Here is a 19,161-nt window from a genome sequence, read left to right as displayed (position 1 = left end):
CAGTTGTTAGTCACCCAATAGGTACGAGCTATCCAATTGGAGCCACTTTTAAACATGCGCAGGAAACGCGACTGAGGGGCTTCTGGGATTTGTAGTATAGCTAAAGTGTTTAAAAAATCTGTTATTTGGCGATGGTACCCAGATGGAAAAAAACAAAGCGAGGGCATTTGTGCAATGTTGGATGCCGATTAAATAATTCAGGCCATAATGTCAATGATAGGTGCGTTAGTGCTGATAGACTCCAAAGCACATGTAAATTGAAGTTTGCTCCCAGGAAATTTCACCAGTAGTGTAAATAAAGACAAAGGGCCTGATTCACAGAACTAACTTAAGACAAAATCCTAAACTTACTACCATTTTGGTATTCACAGAAGGCACTTACTCATTTCGGTATTCACAGAAGTTAGGAGTCCTAACTTTAGGACTCCTAAATGCCTTCTGTGAATACCGAAAGTCTTAAAATTAGGATTTTTCTCAGTTTAGTAATAGTATAGTTAGGACTCCTAACTTTAGGACTCCTAAATGCCTTCTGTGAATACTGAAAGTCTTAAAATTAGGATTTTTCTCAATTTAGTAGTCCTAAGTTTAGGACTCCTAACTTTAGGACTCCTAAATGCCTTCTGTGAATACCGAAAGTCTTAAAATTAGGATTTTTCTCAGTTTAGTAGTAGTATAGTTAGGACTCCTAACTTTAGGACTCCTAAATGCCTTCTGTGAATACCGAAAGTCTTAAAATTAGGATTTTTCTCAATTTAGTAGTCCTAAATTTAGACTTAGGACTACTAAATTGAGAAAAATCCTAATTTTAAGACTTTCGGTATTCACAGAAGGCATTTAGGAGTCCTAAAGTTAGGAGTCCTAACTATACTACTACTAAACTGAGAAAAATCCTAATTTTAAGACTTTCGGTATTCACAGAAGGCATTTAGGAGTCCTAAAGTTAGGACTCCTAACTTCTGTGAATACCAAAATGAGTAAGTGCCTTCTGTGAATACCAAAATGGTAGTAAGTTTAGGATATTGTCTTAAGTTAGTTCTGTGAATCGGGCCCCCAGTTTGCTCAATCACTGTGTAGATGACAATCATAAATTGTATATCTCAGAAAGTTCATTCAGTCCATCTACCGACGTATTAAATTTGATAATTAGCATGGCTTCTCTCTGGAGTAGTTTGGTGTCCAGGTCGCCACCTCTCTGGTCTTGTTCCACTCTGGATATCACTGACCATTTGAAATCCGTTTCTGTATGTTTTTTCAACATCCAATGATTCACCAATGGGGCATTTGGGACATTTTTACGAATCCGGGATTTATGTTGCTGGATTCGGTACCTTATCTCCTGGTTAGTCTTGCCAATGTAGAGTTTATTGCACGGGCAACAAATGCCATAAACTACGAACTTAGATTTACAATTTGAAAAGCTCTCATGTTTCCAATATATCCCATTGTGGGCAAATAAATGTCCTTCAATGGTAGAGTCACAGCATACACATGTCCCACATCTGTGGTGGCCCTGTATGGGCGGTAGGCACAACATATTTCTTATGTCAACACTTTTTGTCTTGGGTAGTGCTGCTCGCACTATCTGGTTTGCGATGTTTTTATCTTTCCTGAATGCAAACAACGGGATCTCGTTTAATGTTTTGTCCAAGTTCCTTATCAGGTGCCAGTTTTGATTGATAATTCTCTTAAACCAATTGGATGTTGGGCTGAATGTGGAGACGCAAACAATTCTCTCCGTTTGTGATTTTTCTCGTCTTTCCAGTAGCGTTTCTCGTGGTGTCCACCATGCTCTTTTGATAGCTCTTTTCAGAAGTTTTTTCGGGTATCCTCTAGCCAGTAGGTTAGCCTTAAGCTTCTCTGCATGAAGAAAGTATTCATCTCTAAATGAGCAATTTCTGCGAATTCGCAGGAATTGCCCATAGGACAAATTCTCTCTTAAACTGCGTGGGTGGTTGCTAGAGTAGTGCAGCGCTCGATTTCGGTCAGTTTCTTTCTTGTATAATGTCGTCATTAGACGTCCATTTGTAGGGTATACCTCAACGTCCAGGAAAGGCATTTTAGATTTAGAACAATTCATACTGAATTTTATATCAGGTGTCCTGTTGTTGAGCCAATTGACGAAGGATTGTAGCTTTTGCTCATCGCCCGACCAAACCATAAAAACGTCGTCGATGTATCGGACCCAGCTGCTGATACAGTCAGAAAATGGATTGTTATTATGGACAAATTTGTCCTCATATTTGGACATATAGAGGACCGCTAGCTCAGGGGCAAAGGGACAGCCCATAGCCACGCCTTTAATTTGATAATAGAAGTCCTCTTTGAAGCAAAAATAGTTGTTTTTTAAGGCAAACGTAGCTAGCTCCATAATGAATTCAGTCGGGATTTTTTCAGGTTTGGGTCTGCTGTCTAAGAATGTTTTAATCACCGCTAGGCCTTCATCTTGCGGAATCTCCGTGTACAATGATGTTACGTCTAACGTCACTAAGAACTGTGAGTCTTCTTCAAAGTCCATTGTTTCTAGTTTGATTAAAAAATCGGTGGTATCCTTCAGATAAGATTTTACTTCTGACATAAATGGCTTTAAGAAAAAGTCCACAAATTTTGAAATGGGTTCTATTAGTGACTCGCATCCGGAGACTATTGGTCTCCCCGGTGGATGATGTTGATCTGTGTGTACTTTAGGAAGTACATAAAAGACCGGGGTGCGGGGATGGGTGTTTCTTAGGTACTCAAATTCTTTTTTACCCAAGAATCCTTGGTCAAAACCTTGTTGCAGCATGTGAAAGAGTTTGTTCTGTAATACACATGTAGGATCTTTTGTTATCCTCCTGTAGCAGAATTGGTTAGAGAGTTGTCTATTCACTTCGGTGGTATACCGTTCGGTTGCCCATACAACGATGGATCCTCCCTTGTCAGCTTGTTTAATTATTATTGAATGGTCGTTTTTTAGATCAAGTAAAGCTTCTTTTTGAGCCTTGGTAATATTAGGTTTGACATATTTCTTTTTTTGTTTTTCAACTTCAGCTATTGCTGAAAGGATCACTTTTTCAAAAGTTATAACCTCTTTGGGGACCTTAGACGCTGGGGGGCAGAACCTTGATTTTTTCTTTAATCCAGTTGTTTCTGTACTGTCTTCTATGGGGTTTTCCAGAAAAAAGGTTTTGAGCCGAATTTTGCGGCAGAATTCAATGAACTCCGTCTTAAGTTGTATAAAATTGGTCCCTTTTTGTTGGTACGAAAGATAGTCCCATTTCCAGAATACTAAGCTCTGCGTCTGTTAAGACTTTCTCTGATAGATTAAAGATTGGTGAAACATTTAGTTCTTGTAGTTTTGACGTCTTGTTGACATCTCCCATGGTTGATTTGTATATCTGGATCTCCCTCGAGGTTTACGTTGGCCTCTCCCTAAAAAAGGCGGTTGCTGTTGATAGTTTTGTTGTAAATTGCCTCTTCTGTTGAAATTTAGACGGTTATTAGAATTGTCTATGTCACTGCCACTTGATGATGATGTCGTATCCGAAAAAGTGATAAAGTTATTTCTCGACCTGCCCTGATATTCAGGCAGAAATTTGCGTGACTCCGGTCGTGAATAGAAGTCAATCTGCAAGTATGGATAAACTTTATCCAATGAGAAGTTCCTTTTGTCCTTTTCGAATTTGTTACTCTTCTGGTTTACCGAATAATCCTTGAACTCTAGGATTTCTTTTTCAACTTTTTCTAGAAGGGATTTTGCATCCGAAATGAGTTGGTTTGTTTTGATTTCGCTTTCCAAAGTTGCGATTTCCTCTAGTTGTTGTTTAGACAATCTTTGAGCCGTTTCTACTGTGAGAACCATGAGGTCCCTACTACATTTCGTCTCAATCAAGCTATATCCTTTTTTATATGTTGGATCATCTGTAAATATAACCGGAACATTACGAATCTGCAGACCTCCTGGGATGGTTCCAGCTCTCAAGTGCTCTATTAGGAAGTGACCATGTAAATCAGTCCTTATTTGTTTTTTCTTGAGCCTTATGAGTCTGTCAGATTCATTGTTGATTTTAGCTGTGGAACTTAATGCAGCCGACGCAAACAATGGTGGATCACTCAGTAATTTCAATATATGTTCTTCACTGTATGCCAGGGTGTCATGATCTGTCATACTTTAGACGCACTTTAGACAAACAGGACAAAAAATAGAATTACCCAACTCACATAAAAGGAAATGTGACTCCTTAGTGTGTACGAGGATGACCTACACATACGGTCCCCACTAGCCAGTGGATATACCTCAAGGAGGACAACTTACCCTCACAACAAACAAACAAAACCTCGCGGGTGTGCACCCGCTAGACTACCTAGAAAACCAATAAGGGGTTCTGGCTCATGCAGCAAGGCCAAACCAATTATGATAGAAAACCGAAAGAAAAAGCCAATGCTGCGTGTAAATTGCCTGAACTTTACAAGTGACCTGAGTGAAACAGAGACACTAACAACCAATTTTTCCGTTGGATTTAATCCTGTGAATATTTTCAGTTCACATTTGGAAACATTTTCAATTGACAATACATATTCATTACAAAAACATAAAAACACTTAACTCAACAATATAAACATTTGCAAAATTGGACACCACTATACTCATTAATACACTCACCCATGAGAACAACATTCATACTACTCATACATCCTCACTCACCAACGTGCAATATGAGACAATGATACTCAATAAATAAATCTTTACACAAAGGCCATCAATAAACACGACTGTGCATAGTAATGAAGCTCAATACTATATTTTCCGCAAGATTGGCCGTAGAAGAAAAAAGGTCTACGCGTTTCGAATCCCTTTGTAGACAGAATTCTCATCAGGACCAACACTTGACTGCAAACAAAGCAGAAAAAACAAAGTTTACTAAGCTGACCCACTTTGTGGGCGAAAGGCCGCTGTGTGAAAAGAGTTCTTACCCTAATCTAAGGAAGGGGGAACTCTACCCAAGCCCTAAAAAGAGGGAAACCGACATATTGTTACCTCTTTCAGTTATAACAAATGATCAAGGCCACCACCTTACAACCGCTTTCAATTAACACACAAAAACGACACAGAAACGACACAAACACAAAGCCTAATTTTTCTTACTAGTGAGGCTTTTGAGTGTGTAGAAAGGTGTCGAATCAACTAAAGGCACTTCTTTCCGGTGTTAGAAGAATCACAAGTGTCACAAGTGTTTACAGGTGCTCTGGACAATCTGAAAAAATGAATAAATAAAGGAGCAGCCTGTCACAAAATACTTTGGAAATGCAAAGTTTTTCTAAAGCTTTTGCGGGAGTGTGTGGGCGCTTACCTCCAAGAAGGGAGTAGGAGGATTTAATCTGCTACCCGGTCGTCTGCTCTCCAGAGGACTAGCGCGGCATGAACTCATGCATTGTCAATTGAAAATGTTTCCAAATGTGAACTGAAAATATTCACAGGATTAAATCCAACGGAACAATTGGTTGTTAGTGTCTCTGTTTCACTCAGGTCACTTGTAAAGTTCAGGCAATTTACACGCAGCATTGGCTTTTTCTTTCGGTTTTCTATCATAATTGGTTTGGCCTTGCTGCCATATGAGCCAGAACCCCTTATTGGTTTTCTAATGTTACCAGTAGAGCATGAGAACAAAATACAATACCACAAACTAGCAGGAGAAGCATGCTTGAAAGTTTCAAGAGTATTGAAGAAAATGAAAGTACTCATTATTGATGAGGCAAGCATGGTATCAAACTTAATGCTTGCCTTTGTGCATTTAAGAATGCAGCAAATACTAAAGACAGACTATGACGTGTTATTTGGAGGAAAAAACGTCATAGTTTTTGGGGATCTTTTGCAACTTACTCCAGTTAAAGGACAACCGGTATTCCATACACTTACACATGAAGACACGAAAAAGTCGTTAGGAAGTATAGGCAATGTAAATATTTGGACATATTTTGAGTATAAGGAAGCCAATGATGAGGATTATGCAAGTATTCTGAAAGATAGAAGAATTGGACTACTCACAGAACATGGCAGAAAAGCATTACAGAGTCGATTGCTGAGTAATTTGTTTACAACAGAAGATATAGTTCCAGAGAAAATATACCAGAAAATTGCTGAAAAAAATACTGTAATCTGCTTAATGCCAACACTACATGAATGCTCTGTATTCAATCAAGAACTTTTGAAATTGGAAAATGAAGAGATCATAAAACTGGAAGCTGTGGATAAAATTCAACATGAACGAATAACTATTATATTGACAGGCAAATTGGCTACTAAATTGGATTCTCTGGAGAAAAACATTTCAAAAACAGCTGGTTTGGAAAAGAATCTTTATGTATGTATGAACTGTAGAGTAATTTTAAGACGTAATTTGGATGTAGAAAAAGGTTTAGTGAATGGAGCTATGGGTAAAGTTGTGGGTTTTGTAAAGTACCAGAAAAAAGATGGAATTGAATTCTTAAAAATAAAATTTGATCAGATTGAAGAGGTTAAAGTCATTAGTCGTTGTTCAGTTCGTTTTTTGCTAGTGAAAGACTTATATGTACGTAGGAAGCAGTTTCCGTTTTCTCTAGCATATGCTGTAACTATTCACAAGTCTCAAGGATTAACTGTAGATAGTGCTTTTGTAAACATTTGATCTAGTGTGTTTAAAGAAGGTATGGCATATGTTGCTTTGTCACGCGTGAAAAAATTATCTGGTTTATTCATGATAGACTTTGATGACTCAAAAGTAAGTGCTGATGCAAACTGTGTAAAGGAGTATACTAGATTAAGAAGAAGCTATGTTCCTCATTTAGGTCAGTATCCTGTGTTTGAAAAACGTGTTGTTTGTCGGAAAAGGAGATTTGAGAATATCTGTAATGAGGATGTACAGAAGAGAAAACAAAAAGACAGTGATGTGAATGCAAGAAAAAAGAAAAAGGACAGTGTGGAAGAGGTTGTTGGTTGTCATTTTGAAAATAGCTCTGGTGTCAACTGCTACGCAAATGTAGTGCTGAATGTTGTATTTTATTTTGAATTTTTGCAAGAGCAGATAATAGTAAATCAGGGAAAAAGATTCTGTTCTTTGCTGAGTCTCCTTTATGAGAAGCTGAGTAATGATAAAAATAAAATAGAAAGTGCTTCTGATGTTAGAAATCTTTTAGATGTATGTTCTGGATGTACACAGTTTACACAAAATGTCCAGCAAGATGCACAGGAATTCTTAATGTATATGCTGATGGTACTGGAAGATGAAGGGGTAGAAGTAGAACATTTATTTGGTGTCTCTTATAAATGGGAACATTGTTGTGAAAACTGTATGAACACATGCAGTAGTAATGTTGATTCTGAAAGGTTCATATATTTACCATTACCAGAAAGTAAATCAGTGACTTTTAGTAAATTAGTTACAGATGCTAATCACAACATGGAATGTTCTGAATGTAAATCTGAAATGTTGTCAACGTTATTTTTAAAGAAATATGGACAGTATGTAATTTTAATGGTACAACGTTGTAGAGCTGATGGAACAAAATTGGAAACTTTACTAAAGAAGTTTGTTGGTAATCAATTATCTATATCTGGAAAAACTTTTGTAGCAGTTGCAATAATTTTTCATGACGGTCCTTCTATAACTTCTGGTCATTACACAGTTTATCTTAAATGTGAAAAAGGATGGACACTGTGTAATGATTCTCAATTGATTTTCAAGCAAAGTTTGCCTTATGATTTACCCAATTGTTACTTAATTTTTCTGAAACCCAAATTTTAAATACTAAATTCAGCATCTGAAGAAAGCATTATTTAAATTTTAAAGGATTAAAATTGAATATTTCACTCAAAAAGGATTTTAAACTTACCATTTGGCCTCAAGGAAAGGTAAAACAAACAATTGTGGATTTCTTTGACAGATATTATTTTGGCATATGTTCTTTTGCATCAAGGTTTACAGACGTTATTTCTTGAAAATTATTATTGTACTTAAAAGGTATTTTTAATATATATGTGACATTTCTATCAAGGTATGTTTTAGTGAGGATACATTTTGGGCTTTTTTAAACAATCTTTCAGATAGTTTTTTTTTTGCCCGCTGTTAAATGATGAATACAATTGATTTCACTATTTTCAGTGAAAATCAAAACATTCTGAAAACCGCAAAAAAGGGCAAAAAATTGCTTTGCTAAATATGACAAAACATGTACTGTTTAATAAAATGTATTGTTGAATATTAATACTTTTTTCTTTTTTTCAGAACTAGAAAGAAAATTTAGAAAATGTAATTCAGTTTTCTTGCAATTAAATAAAAACATTTATTTCTAAATAAGTTACTTTGATGGTCAGGTAAGTTTCAAATATCTGTATTTCTCACTCCTTTCGTTTCATGCTTCCTTTTCTTCACCTCTCCTCACTCTGCTTTTCTCATTTCTCTTCTCTCTCTCTCTTCCTGCTTTACTACTCTTTAGTAACTCCCTCACTCCTTCTCTACTACTCCCCTACCTTTACTACCTCCATCACTAATTTTTCATCCATGTTTCTTTCTCTGTATCCATATGTCTTAGTCTTTTTAACTGCCTTACTCCTTCTCAGTTGTTTGCTCTCTGTCTCTGTATCTGTCACTCTCTGTTTGTCTGTTTTACCCTTAATTTCCTTAACATCTCTGGGGCAGATTTACAAGCCACCTGCGCCACCACTACGTCACTTTTCTTGACGTACTAGTGGCGCAGGGTGCTCCTCCATATTTACAAGGAGAGGATAAGCTACTCTGTGTGTCTTTTCCTCTCCTTGTAAATACAGCCAATTCAAACGCAGCACTGTGTGTTGAAGGGGTATTCTATGGGTGTTGTTGTTTGTGTTCCCACACAACACTTATAGAACTACACCAATCTCCTGATTTACGAGAAATCATAAGTCTGAACTTGTGTGTGAATATTACGCCACCCTAGAGGTGGCATAGCGAAGCACAACAAGGAGAAATGTTTTCATTTCTCTTCATTTTTTCCTCTTTCAGTGCGTGCTGCATGCTACAGCATGTATTGAAAGAGGAAAAAGCCTCTTGTGATTGTTTTTTTGGGAGGAAGGTGTCTCATCCTGTACAAGAACAGTTTCCCCACCACACAGGCATCCTTGCACCATGGTGCAAGGGAGCCTGCGTCGGCGTATGGCTGCAGTTTTGGCGCCAGTGCAAGGGAAGCATAGAGATGCAACATTTTCTTGTAAATATATCGCATCCCTGTGCTTAGAAAGTAACGCACCATGGCGCAGCATTATGACTTCCTGCACAATGTTGCGTACGTTTGTAAAAAATCTGCCCCTTTGTTTCTACCACTCCTCCTCTCTGCATCACTCATTTTCAATCTATGTTAATTTTTTAACCTTGTCCGTCATTCTCTTTCCCTCACCTTGCCTAACTGTTACTATCCTTTCCACATAGTCACTCCTATTCTCCTACTTCTCTTCCTTCTGTATGTATCTCACACTCCTTCTCCTTTTTGCAATCTTTCCTTCAATCTCCTTCACTCTGTTTTGCTCATTGACATCCTGACTCCCTTTCTCTCAGTGCAGTTTCCTCCATCTCCTCACTCTCCATTTCTCATTTTCCCTTATCCCCATTTTCTAATCCTCATGCTCTATTTAAAAAAAAAAAAACAAATTTAAATGTTTTGATGATGGTTGGCTCTAAAATGAGCTGTTATCTTTTTTGATAGGTTTAGGGTACCTATACGTAAGTACTGAGTTTAAAATTTAATAGGAAGTCTCTCTTCCCTTCATCTGTGAAATTTACACCATCTCTTTTTTAATTACTTTGCCACTCCCCTCTCTTTGTCAGGGAGTCCCTGAAGGTTTACTAAAGTTGAAAAAAATGATTATTTTTTTTAAAAAACATCATTGGGTGCGCGCAGGGTGCGCGCACCCCAAAAAAAAAATTGACAAATAGATTCAAAAAACAAGTTTTTGTGTTTAGATTTTAGGTGGCTCTAAAAAGAGCCCTTGAGTTAATGTAGGGACAGCGGAAGAGAAAAACGAAAAAAAAATAACAAAACTATGGCCTAGTGCAAGAGTGCTGCTCAAATTTTCTCTGAGTGAGATCAACACTGCTCTCACCCATAGTAATAAGAGTACCACAATCCATGCACCGTGTAGACATCCTCTCAAAACAAGGACGAATATCCAGAGGTGTGGAAGAAGGTGAAGGCACCATCGCAGAAGAAGTGCTCGGCTGAGCTGCCGAAGATGTGCTCGGCTGAGCTGCTGCAGATGTCGTCGGCTGAGCAGGTGGAGGGTTTGCCCCAGAAGCTTGACGAAAAGTCACAGGATGCATTTTTTCAACGTGCCTCAACATTGTGTGAATACTAAAAGAGTACTTCTTATTAGCATTCCCACGTGATAAGGTCCGCTGACAAAGTATGCAGGTGACTTTTGGTGCATTCACCTTCTTTTGTCCCTCATGTGAAAAACTGCCATATAAAGGAGTCTTTCTGCTTCCTCTCCCTCTGTCTCTCAAGAGTGTCCTGTTCACTCTCAGAAGATGGCTGGTGCTCTGCCATTGTCTCACAAAAACAGAGTAGCTCCTTCTCCAAGTGAATCAGAACTAACAATGAGGGGAGTGGGTGTGGTTTTGGAAGAATCTGGAACTGAAAGTACTTTGAACCAATGAAAAGTGATGTTTCTTGATCACATGACTTGCCATGAGGGGATTGGGTGTGGTGTTGAAACAATCTTAAACTGAAAGTAATGAAAACCAATTAAAAGTGTTGTTTTATTAATCACATAACTCGAGGTGAACGCACGGAGCAAGCTCAGAGCGCGCACGGTGCAATTACGCATGCGAGAACGTGTACGCGCGCATGCGCATAAGTATTATGCGCGTACGTAGCGCGCATACGCAGCACGCGCGCATGCGCGAACGTCAGCGTGCGTACTCCGCGCGTATGCGCGAGTGTAGCGCGCGGAGCACGTACAAGGCACGCAAGCGTACGTGGAGAACGTACGCATGCACACACCACGTACGTACGCATGCGTACTGGGTGCGCGCTGCGAGCGCGTACTAAAACGTGCGTATGCGTACGTAGATAACGTACGCATGCGTACACAAAAAAAGGAAGCATGCGTACAAGGTGCGCGCTGCGAGCGCGCACTAAAACGTATGTATGCGTACGTAGATAACGTATGCATGCGTACATGAAAAACGTACGCATGCGTACTAGGTGCGCGCTCTGTGCGCGCACCCTAAAAATTTATAGAAAAAAAAAATGAATTAAAGTGTACATAAGTTAATAGAAGATATTAACTATGCTGTTCAACTTTATCCAAATTCAAAGTAAAAAAAAAAATGAGCCACACCAAATTAAAGGATACAGATAATCTATAAATGTATACATAGGTAAATTTTTGTAATAGAAATATATAAAAAATATATTATAAAATTCTAAAATTAGCATTTAAAAAACCTTTGAAATTCACTGAAAAAACCATAGGTTTCACACACGTTATAGTTAGGAATTAGCATTTAAAAAAACCTTGCAAATTCACTGAAAAAACCATAGGTTTCACACATGTTATAGTTAGCTGGCCATTTCTGTGATGTCATCAGTGATGTCACTGACCATGTCATGAGTGATGTAATATGTGACGTCATCAGCAGTGGATTTCGGGCGCGCGAGTTATAGTTAGGTGAACTAACTATAACGGTGGAATTTCATTGTTTTTTTACGAGTGAAATGGCCAGCTAACTATAACATGTGTGAAACCTATGGTTTTTTCAGTGAATTTGCAAGGTTTTTTAAATGCTAATTCCTAACTATAACGTGTGTGAAACCTATGGTTTTTTCAGTGAATATATATATATATATATATATATATATATATATATATATATATATATATATATATATATATATATATATATTTATATATACACACATATATATAATGTTAAACTGACCAAATTTCAGAGTATGATTTGGAAAAAATTCTATCAAGGTAGTTCTCAATGGAGGCATCGGAGTAGATCGGCCTGGAGTAAATTCATGACACATTCGAATTTTCGAAATTCTGATGATCACCAAGTGAAAATGTAATTTGGAAAAACGTTTGAGGTGCCCAAACACAAATAAAAACTTGTTAAACTCCTGGGGGGGGTAAGGGGAGGGGTCAACACTCTTTAGATGATGGAATTGTCCTTAACCGTGGCCCAGAAAGTATGCATCAGTTTTTTTGAATACCCAATGGGGAAGACATGCAATAGCTGACATGGTCGCACAAAATAAGTCCAATACTCTCACCAGCTTTCTTTCCCACATAGCTGAAGCTACTTAAAGCTGGGTTGAGATTGTCAAAAATGTCTTAGCCCGGGAACAGGGCACTGTCTGAAAAAAGAATTAGCCCTGCCTAGCACTGCCCTTTTTATGGAGGCTCTTACTCTTGGTTGCCAATCAGGGGAAACAGACCCATTGTTGCTTTTCAGTTGCAATTTTTTTGCTAAGGCATCTATGAAAGGAAAAAATAAGAGGTGATAATGGGCATGATTGGTGTGTCCCACAAGCCATAAAGATCTTATCACCCAGTTGCCCAATCTGCCTTAGCATATCCCTATACAAAATCCCAGTTCTCTAAATAGAAGGCTTTTTCTGTGTCCAAAAAAGCTACCATCTCATTATTTCTTAAATATTTCAAGAAAAACATGCCTCACACAAAGGGGGTATGGGTGAATAATATTCTACTGGAAACCAAGGCATTTGATCCTTTTCCAGACCCCTTTCCGAGCACAGTGGACAATTGGTTGGCTGATTTGTTTCTTTTATATTTTATAATAGGTGTTCACATGTGTGGTAGTTTGATAGTACCCCAACTTTCTGGGGTCTTTCAGGGGATTGCGAACATTCACAGGTTACCTTCTTTTGAAGTTAGAGGGCAGGCCCCAATGAAGAGCTTGTGAGTCAGAGTGACCAGGTGGCGGATCAAAGTCAGCCTGAAACAATTTGAATCTCGAACAAAAATACTTTCTGTCATTGGGTTCTGCCTGTAGGACATTTTTAATGCACTGTTCTATCTAACAAGGCTATAAAATGGAATCGTCAACTCATCTAGGCTAGGTTTGACTCGAGGACGGGAAATGCCGAGTGTTCCCCATCAGGACATGATGTTTCCCAATACACTGACACATAGAATTTATAAATGCGCTGAAAGCCTGTCCCTGACCTTGAAGAACCACGGCCTTATGGGCCTGGCGGCGCAGGGTACGCCTTAATCTCCTGAGTTCACCTGCTTTGTCGAACAGAGACACGGGACACTCCATTAGGCGTAGAAGATCAGGTTTATTAGCTGCAGCTAAGTACAGTTGTCCCAGAAGTACACTCGGTATGTTCTTAGGAGACTGCCACTTTACTTCGTGTCGCACAATCTTTTATAACACACATATTCACAAAGAACACTCCCAATGCATACAGGGTTAACCAATGAGAAGAATGTGAAAACAAGATATTAAGTAACTCAAATAAGCCTCTCTTCCAACTGTGTTTGTCACCCTTCCCCACAAGTTAATCAGTGGTAGTGTTTATAATTCGACTTGCAGGTGGCAGGACACATTTGTATGCCCCAGAGGACAGTTGTGAAATGAGAGAATACGAGTAAAGAATAGCGAAGGCCAGAGGATAAGATAAAGTCAGGAAAGAATGGTGTGAACCAATCAGATAGTCGAGACAGGTATCAGTCGAACCAGACGAGGATTAGTGGAGTCGGCCAGACCCTGACACCAGCTTTAAACAGAGGCAGGTTATCTGACACGTTGCAGTAGAAAGAGGAAAACAACACCTCGTTCACCGTGCTGCCTGAGTGAGGGCAACACAAAATGGCGGCGGGACACAAAATGGTGGTTAAATGCGAATGGGATCGGAAAACTGAATTACCTCAGACCCTCCTTTTGCCATTACTCAGGCAAAACGCACAGGCTCATTTTAATCTGAGTCGACGTCAATGGCCATGAGGTCATCAAGCTGTTGCTGCAACATCTTTTTAATGCTCTCCGTCTTCCGTGACACAGGCCTTGGGACACACATAGTGGCACAAAGACCACAGATGGCGGGGCCACACTGCATACAGAGACAGCAGGAAAAAATGATGGCCAAAACCACTCCAAGGAAGTTTAATACCTTCCATCCCCATTTGGACAGTAATCCCCAAAACCATTCCAATAAAGACCAATCTCCTTCGTCCTGATGAATCGACTCGGAGATCACATGTAATTTGGAGATGGCTTGGTATACCGTAGGGGCATTGTCAGGTATATAAATGCAACAGCTAGATCCGATCAATTTACAAACTCCACCACGATCCGCAAGAATAACATCCAGAGCAATCCGGTTCTGCAATGTCATGAGACGATCCGCCTGAAGTTCAGCTGTGATATTACTCAAGGCTCCCACAGTGATATCTATGGTAGTCTCAACAACACGAACCAATTGTCTCATGTTTCTACTGTTGGCCATTGGGCCCCAAAAAGGGAGAAATCCTTTAAGGAAATCACCTCCCTATTGTCCTGCCGTGTCTTTAGAATCAATAATCCCTCTGCCTTATCTGTTTCTGTGATGTCCCGAAGGAGCAGTGTATGTAGGAGGGAGAAGAAAGGCTATATAGCACGTTCCTGAAAAATCCGTCGGTAGCCACGTGTAGGCTCTATCGTGGCAGACAAAATACGTGCCCTGGGATGGCACTAATGGTGGTGAATTCTGAGATGTGTAAATGTATGTATGGAGACAAAAACTTTTTCCCTGTCCAGTGTCAGTAGTCTGGCTATTCATTTGTAAACAAAAGTTACCTTGATGAGGCACAGTCCAAATTGGTGGAGATTTTCCCTGTTTAACTCTATCTGTAAGGCTAGTAACGTAACGAGTCACGTTCCAACCATCGTATGCCCGTTTCTCATCAACAGGAACCCTACTATTCTCCACAATTCTAGCCATAGCCACTATTCCTTTTATCAGAGAACTATGACTAAAATCTGGTCCACTACCATATGAACCAACTGGACGTCTAAATCGGTTCTGATATGCATTTGAAAACATCACAAAATAGGCCCAAGCGGAACCTTCATAAGAAAATGGAAGGGTTAAATATGGCTTCCCTTTGTCTGTGGTATGAGGCATAAGTCCACACAGCCAACAGTCGGTTGTGTTGACTACCAATTGGTGTTGATGCAACAACTGGACAAATAAATTGTTAAAATATTCTGTTCTCCTGATTAGTTTATGTTGGGGAAGCGTATGTAATTGATGTGGGGAGATAGCAGAATGAAGAGGCAAGGAAATAGAAGTAGGGACAGATTTGTGCTGCATAGCATGAACAATCCAACCTCCACAAGCCAATAAGGTACTAAAAAACATAAGAACACACAATTTTATGCCACATTGACTGTACACTAATTTACAATATTTCTTTCTCATCTCTTCCTTCTTATTATTCTTTCCCAATTTGACATCCATCCTCTAAAATTGTTGCTCACGGCAATCTGCCTTACTCACTTGGCTGTGATTATTAGCCGTCCTATGACACTGCAAGTCCTGGGGGCCTAGCCACTGTACAGGTCACGAACCAAGACTCCTACCGTGACCCTGCAACCTGGACAGATGATACATGTCACGAAAGAGATGAAAATCTCAGGTGTCCTTGACCAGTCTAGGCCTTAAATTATATTGAGTTCTGTTCAGTACAGTTTGGTCCTGAAATAGTGTCTGTGGATCTGTAGTGTTCAATCAGAGATGTGGCGGTACGGCTTCTTGTAAAACGTCGTCATCTTCTTTCTCTGACCGAGTTCCATCTAGGTGTGCACTACTGAAAGGTACAAACCGGGGGACCCTTTCGCCTACAAAATCACTTACACCCTTACGGACCCACTGGTCAAAAGGCAAGGGCAAGGGCACCTTTTTACAGTGCACGCCATGGATACAGTTCTTTTTCCCTTCGACTTTCACTGCTGTACGTGTCACCAGAAGAACTTGTCGAGGCGCCTTCCAACGAGGTTCCAAATTCCTTGTCCTCTGAAAATTTTTCACACAGACCCAGTCTCCAGGTTGGATAGAATGACCTGGGTCTGTGGAGGCCTCTGGTAAAGCATTTTGAACCTGTTGGTGGAGAACACGTAATTTAGTGGTGAGGTCATGTAAGTAGTCAATCAGCATTGGATACTGTATGTCAGAATACTTTTTAGGGCGAGGGACTCCCCAAACATTAGCCGGGCTCCCAAAAACAACCTCGTATGGGCTGAGTCCCGAACGAGAATGTACAGCTGTTCTAGTGGATAGGAGAGCCAAAGGTAAAGCATCGGGCCAGGCAAGTCCCGTGCTGGCCTGTACCTTTGCAAGCTAAAGTTTGAGAGTGCCGTTACAGCACTCTACCAAACCCGCTGATTGAGGATGGTTCGCCGCATGGAATTTCTGCCTGATACCAAGACCGGCACATACCTTTTTCATAATTTGGCCCACAAATTCACTTCCATTGTCACTCCAGACAATGCGCGGCAAACCAAACCTAGGGAAGAACTCTTTCAGAAGAACTTTGGCAGTGGACAAAGCAGTGTTGTCTTTCAGGGGGTAGGCCTCTATCCATCTGGAGAAGGCACACACCACCACCAAAACATATTTGAGATTGTTGCATCGCTCCATGTGAATATAATCAATTTGCAACACCTCAAAAGGATATGTTGGGGGAGCAAAATGACCTGCTGGAGTTGGGGTTCCCTTTCCTGGATTATGCATCAAGCAAACGATACAATGCTTCACTAAATTATCTGCACATTTTGGAATCCCTTTGTTCAGCCACACTGGAGCCAGAAGCTTACATATTCCTTTCGCACTGATGTGGGCTGGACCATGTGCCATAGCAACTACAGGCAGTACATAGGCATCTGGTAACAGCCAACGCTGATGTTCTGACAATTCTATCCAACATCCCATTGCGTCTAACATTCCTGTACTCTCTTTCCACTTACTCAACTCTTTCTCTGTAGTCTCTCCTTGAATCGATCTCACACTTTCTATTTTATCCTCACACATTCCTTTTTCCTTGACCCAATTTGCAGGGCCCGCAACATACATGCGGCTTATAGCATCTCTGGCTGTTTCTTTCGCTACCTCATCCGCAAAAGCATTCCCGCGACCAACATCATCAGTAATCCTCTTATGCGCACTACACTTTACGATTGCTATCTGGGTAGGCAAAGCAAGTGACTCAAGAAGATCAGTTACCAACTGACCATGCTGTATTTTAGTACCGTGGGAGGTAAAGAATCCTCTTTCCTTCCACAAACGACCAAAACTATGTGCCACACCAAACGCATACTGGCTGTCGGTATATACATTCACTCTCTTCCCCTTAGATAACACACACGCTCTGGTCAAAGCTATCAGTTCAGCTGCCTGAGCTGAATTATGTCTGATGCGTGCTGTTTCCATGATTGTATGCAAGGTGGTAACAGCATAAGCTGAAGTTGTTTCACCATTAGGGAGTTTAAAACAAGAACCATCCACCCATATGATCCCATCCGGGTCCATTAGTGGTACATCTTTCAAATCAATCCTACCTTTTGTCTCCTCCTCAGTACGGAGAAAACAATCATGTTGTTCCTGAATACCTTTCTCCTCTGGAAGGGGTAACAATGTGGCTGGATTTAAAGTGTTACATCGTTTGATGTGCACATGACTAGCCAAGAGCGTCAGCTCATACCCAGACAAGCGAGCACTTGTAAGATGCTGCGTTTTCGTCCTATTTAGCAAGGTATCCACTGCATGTGGTACCATAACAATAAGAGTGTTATCTAGCACCACTCCAGCAGACTGATGAATAGAAATTGCTGCTGCTGCTGTAGCTTTAAGACAACTAGGCAATGCCTTGACTACTGGGTCTAACGTAGCCGAAAAATAGGCACATGGCCGCTGCTTGTCTCCAAATCCTTGTGTTAAGACTGACAACGCACAACCCTCTCTTTCATGGACATAGAGCGTGAAGGGCTTACTGTAATCCGGAGTACCCAACACAGGAGCAGAGCACAGAGCAGCACGTAAATCAGAAAAACTCTTCTGACATTTGTCAGTCCAAGGAAGGGGTTGGGGTGTGTCTTTCAAAGTGAGTGCCAACAAAGGTTTAGCCAACAAAGAAAAATTTGGAATCCACTGTCTACAATAAGAGGTAATGCCCAGAAAGGCACACACTTCTCTTTGTGTGGATGGCACAGACATGTGTGCAATTGCTTGAATACGTTCTGGGGTCAATCGCCTTCCCTCCTTCGACAAGAGATGACCTAAATAGGTAACCTCTTGGCGGGCATATTGTAACTTTGAAGGTGAAACCTTATGGTGAAGGTCAGACAAGTGACGCAATAGTGCAACAGTCACGTTCTTGCAAATATCCTCTGAATCAGCAGCAATCAATAAATCATCCACATACTGAATAAGGGTAGCACCTGGCGGCAAAGGAAAAGCATCAAGCTGGCATTTCAGAGCTTGGCTATAGATGGAGGGACTTTCACAATAGCCTTGGGGTGCGCGCTTGAACCGGAAACTTCGGCCTCCTAAATAGAAACCAAAAATATCCCTACTCTCTTCAGCAATGGGGATGCTGAAGAAAGCATTTTTCAAATCAATAACAGAAAACCAAGCTGCTGAGGCAGGTATCATAGTTAACAGGGCAGTGATATCTGGAACAACAGGAAACTGCGGTACAACAATTTTATTAACCTCACGGAGATCAATAACAAAGCGATAAACAGGAGGCTGAGAAGGATCAGTGTGTTTAAGAACTGGAAGAACAGGACTATTGCATACATTTCCCCTCGTCTCCTCAACCACATCCTTCTGAACCAAATCATAAATAATAGCAAAAAACGCTCTTTCACCATCATTGGGAATTTTGTATTGAGGGATACGTGGCAATTTAGCATGGGGCTTGAGGGTAACAACATAGGATGGGATCTCAAGACAACCAACATCATTTGGACCCGTAGCCCAAAGTGTTGCAGGGAGAGAGAGCAATTCAGGTGGAAATTGATCTGTAGACAAATACATTGGAGGAGTCAGTTTCTGCCCCAAAGCAAGATGTACACCAGAAGGAGAACAATATATAATTGCATGCAATCTTTTCAATAAATCCAAACCCAACAGATTTTCGCCGCAACCAGTCGTTAAAAG

Source organism: Triturus cristatus, chromosome 6 (assembly GCF_964204655.1).
Source record: "Triturus cristatus chromosome 6, aTriCri1.1, whole genome shotgun sequence".
Taxonomy (NCBI): domain Eukaryota; kingdom Metazoa; phylum Chordata; class Amphibia; order Caudata; family Salamandridae; genus Triturus; species Triturus cristatus.
The sequence above is the reverse complement of the archived record's forward strand: the minus strand, read 5'-3'. Positions refer to the sequence as shown.